General features: G+C 43.8%; 1 pseudogene across 1 annotated transcript; it reads right to left on the reverse strand.

Annotated features, from left to right (window-relative positions):
- Positions 1–1,367: 1,367 nt before the first annotated feature.
- On the reverse strand, positions 1,368–10,128 carry LOC144324761 (pepsin B-like; annotated as a pseudogene). The gene is made up of 9 exons (XR_013390192.1): positions 10,058–10,128; positions 9,354–9,509; positions 8,096–8,213; positions 7,485–7,603; positions 6,644–6,843; positions 5,163–5,285; positions 2,889–3,036; positions 1,890–1,994; positions 1,368–1,666 (listed from the first exon to the last, which is right to left on the reverse strand). The product of XR_013390192.1 is annotated as a pepsin B-like (transcript).
- Between the last annotated feature and the right edge of the window lie 389 nt (positions 10,129–10,517).

Genomic DNA, 10,517 nt, shown 5'->3' on the forward strand with positions numbered 1-10,517 from the left:
CCAGGAGCAGAGAATTTCTAGCTTTGGCTTTACCAATACCTTATGTTGCTCCAGTGGCTGAGGATAGTCCCTGCTAATGAATTTCAGCTTAGTCCTGAGTCTAGCAATCATATCTCCATCTCACGATCTTTGCACTCTAAATTTAAAGTTATCAATAGCTCTTTGGGGGATCTGTGAATTGACCAATGGGAGAAGACACGGAGCAAAGGTCTCTGAGTGAGGACCCACAGCACAGACATTAAGGGCAACCACTAGAGCATGAATAGAGGTGATACTGAGGCAGGAATAGCAGCTGACAGGGCAGGGATGAGAATGCAGGTGAATTGGGGGTGAACTGAGCTCCCTTCTCTTTGACCAAAAAAAGGGCCATATCTCCCATAAGAGAAACACAACAGAAAGAAAAAGGAATGGCCAAAGTGCAGACATTACCCAATTCCGTAAGATCAACTCCATTATGTGTTGGTGGTGGGGAATGATACAATGGTGTAGAAAAATGGACACCTCCATCCACCACCACCACCCACACACACCTGGGTTGAGAATTCTTTGCATCTTTCTTTCCAGGTATGTCCTTCTGATTACATTTCTTGAAACAATTTTGAACCCCAGAGCAATACCAGTTTTTAACTCCCTAAAGGCAGCATTACTGCATTAGAATAACCCACTGCAGATGATTGCTCATAACCTACTTGGAATGCAAGTTCACTTACTTCAGACAGAAAACATGCTCAAAAGCAGTGCACTGCACTTGCTAGAAAATTCCTAGTGAGCCAACACCATGCCTCATTTGTAATTGCATGCCCCCATGGCTTGTGCAGAGCAGACTAACATATAGCAACAGAATAAAAAATATTTGATGCATTGATCTGGATCTGATTTTAACACTAAATCTATGATTACCTGTCCATGCCTCTCTTTCTTATACTGTAAAATGAGATTCGGGTTCTCAACCCAAAAGCTTTCATACCCAGCAGGTAAAGTTCAATGTGTGAGCAGCCTGAGAGCACCAGTAGTGAGTAGGAGTCTGTGAAAATATTATATAATGTCAACATATATTAAAGTTGTTTTGCTAACCTACAAAAACAAAACAACCCCCCCCCCCAAAAAAACACTGTGTTGTCTGATCAGATTTGGCCTCAGACACCAGTTTGAAATGTCTTTAAGGTTTCTTTTTCTCTTCTAACATTCAAGAATAGAGAAAAAAATATGTTGGGAGAGTTTTGGGAGGACTGGTCCACCAGTCCACCAGATACCTCATGGAGATACTACTATGCCCTTAATGTCTGTGCTGTGGGTCCTCACTCAATTTAGAAGAAACTACTATAAGCAGAACACAAAGAAGATATTTGAAAGGAACAGCAAGGACGTTTGGAAATTCTTAGTTTATTAGTTGCAGGAAGTAAGACTAGTGCACAGAAGGGTCAGACTAGTCTAAAATGCTGCTGTCTGTCCAGAGAAACGGTAGGGCAATCCCAGAGTCCTGCTGGGAGGGTAGAAACAGCTACCTTTTGCTAGTCTAGGAAGAGAGAGCAAAACCTATCCTGCTGACAGCCATATCATAGACCGTAATATTCCCTGAGGAAGACATGTCCCAGAATCCACAGGGGCTGCCCATTGGGGAGGGCAGGTTAGTGACTTCAATCCCAAGTGTGCAGTAGCCATTGTTCTGAAAAGACAAAGGACATGAGGATATAACCAGGTGAATGGAAAGGCCTTTCCCCACAGGAACTTCCCACCCTATATTCCATGACACCTATAGGGTCTCTGGCTTCTTGTTCACCTTCAGCCCTGCCACTGGTGACTTCCTATAGGTGCCCAGATGTGAACTGGGACACAGAACAGCACTTTGAGCCATCCAATCCCATATCCATGGAGCCTGGAGTGCATACATACGTTGAGAACATATAGATAGATGGAGGCAGAGGTAAAGGTGACCCGCTGATGACAAAGGTGATGGTGGGCATGCTCTGTATGGAGTTGCAGTTGACCACAAACTGAAGGAGAAGAAAAGCAGAACTGTAGAGTGCCAGGGGACTGAGGGCCCAGACAAGGGGCCTAAGTTCCCCTTTCCCAGTGAGACTATTTTCCTGACCTTCCAGCAGAGGTTGGTTGAGAGCATGGAAGGCAAAACCCAATTCACAGGCACAAACACTGACCAGATGTTTATGCTTTCCTGAGCCTCCTTGGACACATCTCAGCTCTGAGATTTTGGTTGTATTTATATGGCCATAATGAGTTAGGCTCATTTCAGAACACACATTTCTACTGCCAGAATGTAACACTTACAGAGAAGCATGGGCACATCTTGTAGAAGTGTTCTTTTGCAAATTCTCACCCATGCTTGTGTGCATCTGTCAATGTACTACACACACACACACACACACACACACACACCGTGAAGAACCAAGATTTAGTATGACTAAACTAGACTCTTGTATGCAGGAAGGGCAAACTACAGAAGTGTGTATAAGGGGGACTGGAGTAGGCACAGGAGGTTGCTCAGAGTAAAAGCCAAAGGAGTACTCCTAGACAAGAAAGAAACCCAAGTGGAATGGACAAATGGAATATGCCTGGCTCTGTTACATATAGTCAAATGACAGTGGCCACATCAAGGTTAGATGTGTTCCTGAGGCCTGCCCAGGAATAGCCACCCCTCCTGACAACCATTCAGCCCATATTCACAGTATAGAGTTGGTATTATTCCCTCCCCATACCCATTCTTGCATTGAGGGTTTATGATTAAAGGCCATGATGTGTCCTCACCTGTTCTATCTGACCAGGGGCTCAGTTCTCTACCATTTCTTCCTCCTGTCTCTCATGAACTCATTGCACTCAGGCTCCTGTGCTGAGGCTGCCTGTGCGAGGAATCTTGGCTTCTGGTTACTCACAATGCCACTTTGATCTTGCTGGGCTCCTGTTGTCTTCACAAAGGAGTCCAAATACTGCTGGGGAATAGTCAGTGGGAAGGTTCCCGTATCCATGATGCCTTGGCAACCCTGGGAGCACAAGCCAGTGGCCTGGTTACCAAAGATAAACCTGAGGGGAACACCAACACAAAAAGAGTCAGGCATTTCTAGGGATAACTGGGTTGCACAGTCAATTAAGAGACTGACTTGATTTTAGCTTGAGTCATGATCTCAGGGTCAGGAAATGGAGTCCTGTGTCAGGCTCCATGCTCAGTGTAGAGTCTGCATGGGATTCTCCTTCTCCCTCAGCCCCTCGCCCCTGCTCTCTCTCTCTCTCTCTCTCTCTCCCCCTCTCTTTCTTCCAAATCAATCAATCTTTTTTTTTTTTTTTGAAGAGTCAGGCACTTCTGCCATAAATAAGTCTCACATCCCTTCATCCCTAATCTCCCAACCCTGCAGCTCTGAAAATATGCCACTTCCAAAAAGCCAGGCTATATCTTGACACTGCAATGCATGTAATAATTCTGTGTCTTTGTGACTACTGGAGTAATATTCTCAGTTTTGCTCTGGTAACCACTCCAGCTCTGACTAAAAGCTCTGGGGAGGTAGGGACTGTGTCTTATCCTCTTTACTCTGCCTATATGAGGCCCAGCACATAGTGCCAAATGTAACTAGCACTGGTAATCACTTCATAAATACACATTGGCCACCTACTATGTACAAGGCACTCTTATAAGAATTATGGTGGTATAAAGAGGAGTGAATTGTATTCACTGTGTTTAAAGACTACACTCTAATGACATGAGACAACATGTATAGTGTTGTCTTATGTCATTAGATTTGGAAGAAAGAGAGGGAGAAAGGCATAACACCATAAGACAGCAGCTGGTAATCTCCATAATCTAGTCCTATGCGATTCAGTCCTTAATTCCTCATTCAGCTTTTTCTGCAGCTCTACCCTTCCTCTTCACTCCATTTATATTTTGGGCACTGTTGGTGAATCAAGGCACTTGGATATAATGGTGAACAAGATAGGCACCACAAACTTAACAGAAACTCACAAATGGTATTTAATTGTAGCCCTGGTGAGTGCCAGGAAAAAATTCAAGAGGCCAGAGAAGAGGGGACTTGATATACCATGGGGGTGAGAGGCGTTGGTCAGAAAAGGATTTTTCAGAGAAGAAATGCTTAAAGGGTAAGTGCAATCAGTCCAAGTGCCAAGACCCCTCTATTCCAGGCACAGAAAACTCCTTGCTAGACATCGAACTGCAATGTCTATTTGTGCACATTGGGCTGGTGCCCATTGTCCTCTATTTGTGCACATTGGGCTGGTGCCCCTGTGTCTACCCAGAGATGAGGAGGTACAAATTGGGACACACGCCACTAATATTATGGGACTGAAAGAGAGACTGGGCCCTTAAGAGACCTTTTTGAAGGAGATAGGACTTTATCTTCACTCAGAAGGGTGCACACAGGACATGAGGGGGGCACTTCAGGTGATATAGTCAAAAGAGAAGTAGCAAGAAAGTCATGGCGAGGTGCAAGAACATGGTGAAGTCTGTGCTGCACATCAGGAAGTGGTGGGAAGGCTGTACTCATAGGAAGTGCCCAGCTGTTATATCTGGTCTTGAGTGTAAAGAAGTGTTCTTTAACCAAAGAAGTGTATCTTTAATTGGCAGTGATGGAGATTTACTGAAGGCCTGAAGTGTAGAAGTAACTGATTCATGGTCCTGAACTATGGGATCAGAAATGCCTGGCCTTAAATTTTTAAATTTGTGAAATATATGACTTTGGATAAGTTACTTAACCTCTGATCCTTGATTTCTTCTTCTGTGCAATGATATATACTACTGATCACCTTACAGTGTTGCAGTGGAATATACATGCAATAATATATATAAAATATTTAGCACAGTATCTGGCACATAGAAAACATCAATGACAACTTTTACTCTTACTTATGAAGGACTTGGTAAAGGCTGTGCTACTTGAGATAATGAAGTTTCAGGGAACAAAGACATGGGTTCACAAAAGTCTAGGCATGACCAACCTACTAGCATGACAAGGCTCAATGACAAAGTCAAAAACTTTAGTCTAGAGCTAGATGCCAGAGTCTACTGAGCTCCTGGAACAATGAGCCTGAGGGTTTGCTGATTCTTTAAGAAGTTTGTGCCAGTGCAAGAACAGGAAATATTGTCACACAGAAGGAACACCCTGGGGTATCCACAATCCACAGGAATTTTCCTCTGTACTTACTCATCAATGGCAACCTGCCAGTACATTTCTCAAGTGACTGGAGTCCAGACGATCTCACCAGAATAAAATTGGGTGTCCACACCTCCCAGGATGAGCTCCCCATCATACCCATAGGTTGGTTGGCTGGGAAGAAAAGGAGAAGAGCATGAGTTCCTACAACTCACATAGTCAGGCAGCTCCTCCCTTCACTTTACTGTCCCTCTGTCTTTCAGATGCAGAAGAACCACAGAGGTCATCCTCTAACCTGCTCTTCAGACTACCAGGCTCAAGGCACAAGGGAGAAGAGGTTCCTCAGAGGAACACCCAAAGTATCAGAGAACTGGAAACGCAGACTATTCCCATAAAAGAGAAGATGGAATTGGAAACCAGTCCTATGAAAACAAACTATTAAAGAATCCCAGGGAAACCCTCCTGGGGACAAAGTGAGAACAAGAAGAAATACCTCAAAGAGCACCTGGAATGGAGCCTGACAGAGAGAGATCTCTAGTGTGCAGTGAAGGGGGTGCTCCTGTCATACTCAGATTGGTTACTAGACAGTATTAAGGGGATTCAGACCACTTCTGTTCCCTATCCTAGGCCTGCTGGTCATTGAAGAGAGATATTTGGATTCAGGTACCCTGAGTATCATGTGATTAAGAGGAAGAATCAGTAAATACAGTTTGCCATAAAAGTTCAAAGCCAGTAGAGTAGGAAAAGTGCTAGATTTGTGCCCAAGATATTTGCATTTGAGTCATGGCTTCATACCTGCCAGACCTTGCTCAATTTTGACCACCTGTTTGAGCCTGCATTCCTCTGTGGAAAAATGAGGCTAATAACAAGATTTTTGAGATGTCATGTGAAGTAATAACTACAAGACCTCATTGTAGAGCCAGACATATTATAAATATCATTTATTGTTGTCCTTTTTATTATATTTTGTATTTATTATAATAATAAGAAATCATGTGGCTTCTTCAAAAGCTTTACAGCTCTGTGAATCAAATACAACAATCTCCACATTTACTAATTAAATCTTGAGGGACTGTAGTTCATTTTAAGGAAAGAGTTATCTTATGTCTTTGGCCTGAATTAAAAATTCTTCTAGTGCTGGGACACCTGGGTGGCTCAGTCAGTTGGGTGTCTGGCTTTGGCTCAGGTCATGATCTCAGGGTCCAGGGATCAAGCCCCCTGTTGGGCTTCTCTCCTCAGTGGGGATTCTGCTTCTACCTCTCCCTATGTCCCTCTTCCTGCTCATACCCTCTTTCTGTCTCTCTCTCTGTCAAATGCATAAATACAATCTTTTTAAAAAACTCCTCTAGTGCAAAAAATAAAATTCTGGCAGAACCATAACTACACATTTTCAGAAATACATGTAATTCATATAGCAGGTTATACTCATTGTGTCAGGATATGTTAAAACCTCAGTCCTGTCTGATGTTGACTTGTTGAAAGGCCCCATAGCACCTCATTTGCTAAGACCTACCCAAGACAAGTATGCTCACCAAGAGAAGTAGAAGCTGAAGATGGGCTAGGTGAGCTGGCCCTGCTGCACCATGCTCTGCATGACTGTGGGGCTATCCCCCACTGCCAAGTTGGGGTAGGCCATTCCCAGGATACCATCAAAGTTTGCATAGTAGAAGGGGTTGCTGGGTTCAATCTCACTCAGACCAAATTCCTGGCTATTGATGATGATGTTCTGAACCTGGGACAAGCAGAAAGAAAATTCAAGTGGTCAAATCCTTCCCAGACTTAGGTGCCCAGGGATAGAATCTACACTTTTCTAAGGGAGAAAGTTGGCTTCTTTCATACTTAGCTCACTCATGAGGTGGGGTATAGAAGATGAAGGGACAACAGTATCACCCAACCATGTGGGTGTTGGGGAAGCAGAGGCCACTGTGTTCTGGAGTTAGAATTTCCACTTCCATGGACAGTGAAAGGACAGTGGCTGGTTTTATTGAACAATCCACCTGCACAGGTGACATAGGAACTGTGGGTGATTGATGTAAAGAAAAGAAAATAGTAAAAGGAGGGTCTTTAAATACCTAGAGTGAAATCATGTGGAGGAGGAGGCAGATGTGCTCCCTGTGGCTACAGAGGGCAGGTTAAATATGTGGAGCAAAGTCATGGGGAAGCACAATGTAAAGAGCCTGCTACAATCAGGACTGCGTGGGGGAGAGGTGACAATTTTTGTTTTGGGAGAAAGGTTTAATTAGATGGCATCTAATTAAGCTTTCCAACAATCAGCTTCTGGGAATTTGTATCTATTTAGTAATCTGACAGATTAAAGCACTAGAAAAGGGGAGCCAAAGAGCAGACCTACAGAAGGATGAGAACAGCACTTACAGTCACACTGTCATATCCCAGGAGCACAGTCAGGCTACCACTTCCATAATACAGTGTATAGGTTTGTCCATTGTTTCTGTAGGTAGAGGAACTGCTGGGGCTGAACGTGTTGTGATTGGCTGTGTAAGATTAGAATGGAACGTTAATACACTTAAAATACTTGGAGGACATCTATCCTTGATGGCCTAAGACCATCAGACCAAGCCTGGGATTGGGCCTCAGCCTCAGATCCTTTGTGCTGAAGATAATCTGTGGCCCCAGAAAAGTCTGTCCCCTTGGGAAACAGATGCTACCCCAATTCCTTCCAGTTCCTAAGGGATTGCTCAACACAAAAGTGCCAGGAATTGGGTCCCATAGGAGAGAGCTGAGGAAAGGGAACAGTGTAGAAAGGAATGGAAGCTTTAGTCTATTTCTGCTGTCTCTCTCCAGGACTGTAGAACTTGTGAATTGTAGACCAAGGCAAGGTTTCCAGATGGTCTGAATTTAAGGAGGATGAGATCATGGGTATGCACCAAGAACTCTGGACTTGGAAGCTGAGTTTGTGTTCAATACTGACTCTACCCCACTCTCTGATCCTATCCACAGGTGCATGGTGATAATGGAATACTCACAGCAGGCCTGGCTCTGGCAGTAGATGGAGGGCACCCACAGGTCAGAGGAGCCTGTATCAAAGAGGACCAGGAAATTTTGTGGTGGTGTCTCAATGCTGATCTCTCCAAAGCAGTAGGACTGCAAAGAAAAGTTTGTCACTCTCATTAAGCAGCCAAACCTCATCCCGAGGATGGGGAACAAGTTGACTCACTAGAAACCACATTTTCTCCAAATTATATTCTTCTCTTTCCAGAAGTGCTCCTTCACATCTGGAACCAGATCCCCTCAATATTCCCCATTTTTGTCCCTAATTGCAAGATTTTGACTAGGTGAGAATTAGTCTGGCAAGACAATCTTTTCTCCCAAAGCCTTTTATACTTTTTATCAGTTGATACCTCCATGGATTTACCATTTTATGCCACAACATGGAAAGTTGGAGAAGCAATGACTTTTTTCTCCACTCCCAGTGTCCATCCATCCTCCCCACATCACACACACACACACACACACACACACACACACACCTCTTTCTCTTCCAGTGTTAGATATTTCCCCACCATTTTCCTCCTTCTGGTCACACAGTAGCTAAGGCACCAAGAAACCTAGAATGAGAGGTAACACGGAAAACAAGAAGATAACTTCACTGAGACACAGGTTCAGTTCTAAGTAAATTCAGGCCAGCCATGTCACTTATCTGCTTCTTCTTCTACCATTTATAGAAAGGTAGGAGATCTCCTAGGGGCTTCTTCAAGTAGGAGATCCCTAGGGGGCTTCTAGATCTGACATTCATGTAACACGTCACTAAAGACAATCTATAGGACACCAGTATTATGAGATGCCCTGAGCAGACACTGCAGCCTCAAGAACATTCAAATACTTGCTCTGAGTACCAGTGTATGTTTCTAAAAGGGAAGGTATATAGCACCTAGAGCCACTGGAGATTTTGCCTGGCAGCTTTGCACAGGTTTTCCTTCTTTCCCCTGCAGCTCATTACTGGGACTTCCTTTGGCTCTCTCATCTGACTTGAATATGGTCACTGTGAATCTCTTAACCATATAAATGGAGCTTTAGAGAGTGAGCCAGTAATTAGAGGAAAGAAGGAAGCAAAGGGAATACTATAGTGTCAGGTGGTACCAACTCATTATCCAGATACTTTCCATAGGGAAGTGAGACGTATGTTTAGTGAAAAGCCCAAAATCAGAGCTAATGAGAGGTCTAAAAATATCCAAGAGTGGTTATTAGCCAAAGGTTATGGATATCACTTCCCCCTTTACTTACATTCAGGTAGTTGGTGAAGGTCTCATAAGCAACAGCATCATTATTGAAAAGATTCTTGGCACCTGGGTCAACCTTTGGGTGGTTCCTCAGAATGTCTCCAGAACACCCCGCTCTTCCAACACCTGGTAGATGGACTTGCCTTTCTTCAGGATAATTCTGTGGAGAATAGGGCAAACAAAAGGAGTGAGCTTCACCTTCCCCGTTATAGCAATCCCTTCAATGACCTGATCTGCAGTTTTCAAACCTCCTTAGTACTCTACTCTAGAAGAGCCTCTGATAAGAAGTCCTCCCAGATTTCAGTGAATTCTGACCACTGTAGTCACTCCAGCATTTCCAGCAGCATTTCTAGCTTGAAAATCCATACAATGTATATTGGGGGTTTTCTGCTTTCATATTGTTTCCAAGGAATAAATTTCTGTTTATCCAAAGTCCCTTCTATAAATTTGAGACATGAGCCCTGTATCCCTCTTTCTTAGCCAACAAAACACCAACCTACCTTTACAAACACACACACACACACACACACACACAACATCATCATCATCATTATCCATCTTAAGTCTTTGGTCCCTGTGGTTTTGGGATTAATGTACCAAGACACAATCTGCCAGTTTTTCCATGAGATCTGCAGGAGAAGGCTCTATCCAGCTTCTGATGCTCTCTTAGGGCTGAAATTCAGAATGAAGCTGAATCCCTATACATACCTTTCCACACCCGCTGAGATGTGTAGGCAAACCAAGATCAAGACCAGGATCTTCATGGTGCTGATTTCAGTGGCCCACAGACACACAGGACACAGTGGCGCACACAAGAGTTGGAACAGACAGAGGGAGACTGAACCTCTTTTTTATCCCCTGGTCTTCCTGCACTTTCCACCTGTTGGTCTGTGGCCTTCTTAGCCTTGTACCAGTTTGTGCCCCTACATATCCATGGATTATGTTTGTTTCTCCTTCTGGCAAGCACCTTGGTCTTTAATATCCACTCTGTAGTCAATTTAAAAAATTATTAGTGGTTTTGCTGATGGAATCCATAGATTAGGATGTGATAAGGAATGCGAATGCACTGGGGACAAAGGATCCTGGTGCCTGCATCTACTGGGAAATGGGTGCTAGCAACTTCTGCCAGAACAATGGAACAATCTGTTCTTTGGCTCCAAAGTCCATG

The sequence above is a fragment of the Canis aureus genome, chromosome 12, assembly GCF_053574225.1.
Source record: "Canis aureus isolate CA01 chromosome 12, VMU_Caureus_v.1.0, whole genome shotgun sequence".
Classification (NCBI taxonomy): domain Eukaryota; kingdom Metazoa; phylum Chordata; class Mammalia; order Carnivora; family Canidae; genus Canis; species Canis aureus.